At 37.5% G+C, this 4,173-nt stretch overlaps 1 pseudogene; it reads right to left on the minus strand.

Moving 5' to 3' along the window:
• Positions 1–521: 521 nt before the first annotated feature.
• On the minus strand, positions 522–3,674 carry LOC114798176 (endosome-associated-trafficking regulator 1-like; annotated as a pseudogene).
• Between the last annotated feature and the right edge of the window lie 499 nt (positions 3,675–4,173).

The raw sequence follows: 4,173 nt of genomic DNA on the forward strand, positions 1-4,173 counted from the left end.
AGCTCATCATTTGTGGTTCAAGAAACGAAATCAAAAAGTTACACAACGCAGAAGAAGAACCGCTACACTATGATGACTTTCACCTTGATATTTTAGCGTGGATGTATACCAAGCCGAATTGCACTGTAGGGGGCGAGAACGAGTCTTCGAACTGTGAAATTACCACAAACGTGACGTGGTAACATGGATTCAGCTATTTAACTGAATAAACAGTTGGTAAACACAAGTACTTCTTATTGAACATCATTTATTTTCATCACCAATGATCATAGTAGAACATCTTTCTCAAGCAGTTTGTGATGCATTTTGGAAACAGGAGATGAGCCCCTGGTCTAATGCGCCACCTGGCTTGAGAAACCCGTTCTCAAAGACTTATTCTGAATGCCTTTGACAGAATGCAAATGAGCCATTTTAATCAAGATTAAAATATTACAGTGAGATTAATCTAGATTAAAAAATCTATCCCCACCTCTAATTAAAATGCAGTGAAAATGTGACTGTACACAAAAATACCCAAATAATAACAAATATATGAGGTTTATTACATATTTTATGCATTTAATGTAATTTTTAAAAATGTGGTTGTTAAACAATGTTCCAGGAATATTTTAATCATGTCAGTAAATTGCTGTGTAGAAGGCATAAAAAAGTGCTGCTCTTTTAAATACAAAATTACAATATTAGTCTGGTTACACATAGAAAATTATTATCAAAATATATTATGCATTTCCAGTTAGTATTATTACAAAAGGAAAGCAATGGAATTATTTAATGGGTCTCTGATATCTTGTCCATTGAACTTAGTAGCTGAGATACAAGAGTAAGTGTCTCTGCGCCGGTCAGTAGCTGCCTATGGGGAAGAAGAAAAAAAAAAAAAAAAGGAAAAAACATTATGCCAAGTGGCACTTGAAATGATTCATAATTTCCCTAATTCAACACAGATTACAAAACTCATGATTGATCAGTGGTAGTAAGTTCAATTAAGGAATGTTCAACAAAGGAAACTACATAGATACTGCTCTTAAAGACTGGTGATGGAAAGACAAATATAATATCTGACCATATCAAAGAACATAAAGATGAGAAAATGTGCCCCTCACATACTTATCCTGTTGCTAAACTTTGATATGTGTTGCCATGAATACAAAATACATGGTTTGTGTTCTGCTGCAGGGCCTGATACACTCTAATAAACACCAAGACCAACAACTCTGTCACGACCAACAATCAATGTTACTGCTGTGTTGAGAACAGTCTCACATCAAAATCACTTCAGCGATACCCTGGTCGGAAACTGTGACCCTTGATTAGAAAAGTACAGAATTGTGAGTTTACAGTGTATCTACATAAATGCATTACGTAGTTGTACTATACCTGTGTTTAACCATGTGGGTGGTAGTCGCGTAAGGAGTTAAAAAAAAAAAATCCTCAGACGACCACAGTCACATGTTCTAGCCCCCATTTACTACCATTGTGTCCCTGAGCAAGACACCTAACCCTGAGTTACTCCAGAGGTCATGTAATAACTGATTGTGAATCACTCTGGATAAGGGCATCTGCTAAATTGCTGTGAATTTAAGTTCTTTTAAATGATCATGACAAACTAAAGTGATTGTGTATGCCTAAAAAGACCAAGCCAAAGTACCAAATCTAGACTAATTCTGAGTGTTCATTCTTACTTTATGGAGGTCTCTGCATCATGGGCGGCTTTGTTAAGATACTCTGAAGCCACATGTGCATTGCGCTTCATGGTACTTATGGCAGCCATTTTCTCCAGCACGCAGTCGATCGTTTTCACTCCTATACCCCTCTAACTGGCCCTGTAAGACAATAATTATGAATGTCATTGGCAACAGTCAGAAAAAGTACCCATATGATCCACAGATCCACTCAAACCTGTAGTTGGTGCAAGTCCTGTTTGAGCTTCGTCACAGTGTTTTCAGCCTTCACAGCTCGTTTCTGAAATTGGAGATGTAATTTAATATATTTAGATGATGAACTCCACAATGCAGGATTTTTATCTTATTCATGGATTTAGCTCTGACTATAAGTATCAGGCTATGGATTAAGGCAAGTCCTAGACTAAAAACATTTTGAATGAAGTTCTATTCAGACTAGACTAAACCGAAAACAGACCTGAAATGTTTAGTAAATAATGAAAGAAAGTTTTTGCTATAGAATGCCACTTAAAAGATTTGACAGTGATGTGAATAAAGGTTTATAAAAATCATAAAATCTTGATGCAATGTTATATTTTATTAAAGCCCACTATGCAGACATTCAGGTTTAATCCACACAATTAAAAAAAAAAAACTATGATCCTCTTTTAGGATAATCCTCAGTACACCCAGTACATCTGTTCATTTGGAACTGCAAGATTAACTGTTCACCTGTTTAGACCCTAGCAGTATTTTGTTTTCATGAATTTTCTATTTTAGATGAGGGGCGTTAAGTTGAGTAACTAAATTCTCGCTCAAACAGATCAACCAGGAAAAATGTATGAAGCCACAACAGCAGCTTCAGAAATTAGGAGGAAATAAAGCATGAATATTAAATGTCTAAATGTTTATCATGACCCAAACCAACACAAGAGAACCTACGGTCATTAAATGAAGGTTCTGCTCCACCGAGTGAACCATGGTCTCTAAAGCTTTTGCCTCCCGCTCCTCCTGGACTTTTCTTTTGTGCAACTCTTCATTCAGGTTCCTGATCCTGCAAGACAGTTAAGACTTCTTACCAAATACGAACAGACAATTCTGTTATATAGCAACAACCTTTACAGGTCTTATTTTCTAATTTTATGAGAAAATAATAGTAAATTTCTTGTCCTTTCATTATATAAATTATTATATATTTTACCTCATATCATCACTCTCAGATTTCTTCAAAGCTCCTTAAGCTGTTTCCTGAGCAAAACATTCTCATCTCTTATCTAGGAGAAAAAAGTTTGATTAGTGTGTGTTACTGTGAATGAGAAATAAACATGAATACCTTCTGGAAATTCTTGCTCCCGTTCTCAGAATTGCTTTTCGTGCTACTGTATGCCAGATCAACTATTGAGGTCTCCTCATCCCCTTCATAGCTCCCAGTGCTTCTTCTTGCTGGGTGGGCTTCTGGAGAGTATTCACCATCAAGGTGCCATGAGCACACGCTGTCATGCTTGTCCTCTATGGATGACGACTGGCCCGAGTAAGTGCTGCAGTCCAAAGTCCGGCCGAGATCAAACGTGTGTGCCTCCTCAATGGCTGCAGGCTGATAGCTTCCAGTCCACTCTTCCTCAGGCTCCTCCTCAAAAGACTGCGTCAGGGCGCTGGGCTCAGTGAAAAAATTACCTTGGTGGTCATTGTCAAACCCTCTGGGAGGCAAGTAGTATCCTTCTCCCAGATGCATGCCGCCATATGTCTTCTGCAATTATATTTAGTGTCAATGAAATCTTTTCAAATCCCTTGTTCTGGTACTAAGTACTATTGTATAGAATATACCTTCTGAGAGGAGTGGCTGTTATCGTCTAGTTCCTCTCTGGTGCTAAAGTGCTGGTTTTTGCTTCTGATGAACTCTTTGAAAGAAAATGGATTCAGTTCGTCGCCATGCTCTTGACAGTCATCTGCAGAGGTACAGGAAAGACAGGTTTTACATTCCCAAATATGCAATATGCAAATAACCATGTCTCTTATTACTGAATTACGAGGAAGTAGTTTACATTTGGATGCAGTTGATTTCAGATTTTGTTGGGGGGGGTGATGAAGACTGTTGATTAACTGTATACTGTAAATTAAGTTTAAAAATGTATAAAACAGCATTACTGAGATTACCTTTGCAAAAGGATTCAAGGATTCTGACTTCTTCTGCGACACCCATACCGCATCAATATTGAAATTAAAAAATATAAAAGCACATAAAAGTACTGTTCACACAGGAATTCACCTACAATCTTCAATGATGAGCTTTTTCTTGTGTTTTGACATGTTTGTGAGCCAGATCCAAAAACTTTTCTTTGACTTTGAAGAAGTTGAACCGCTTTTCAGGTTCTAGTTCAACGTAAGACTTACTCTAACAAATCCTAATTGTTTAGTGGGTCTTTTAGGTTTTCTCTCCATAGCTGGTCCATTGACAGCTCGCTTGCTGTCTGGCTAAGTCCGATATTAGCTTAGCAATGCTAGCTACACAGAGGTT

Source organism: Denticeps clupeoides, chromosome 1 (assembly GCF_900700375.1).
Source record: "Denticeps clupeoides chromosome 1, fDenClu1.1, whole genome shotgun sequence".
Taxonomy (NCBI): Eukaryota; Metazoa; Chordata; class Actinopteri; order Clupeiformes; family Denticipitidae; genus Denticeps; species Denticeps clupeoides.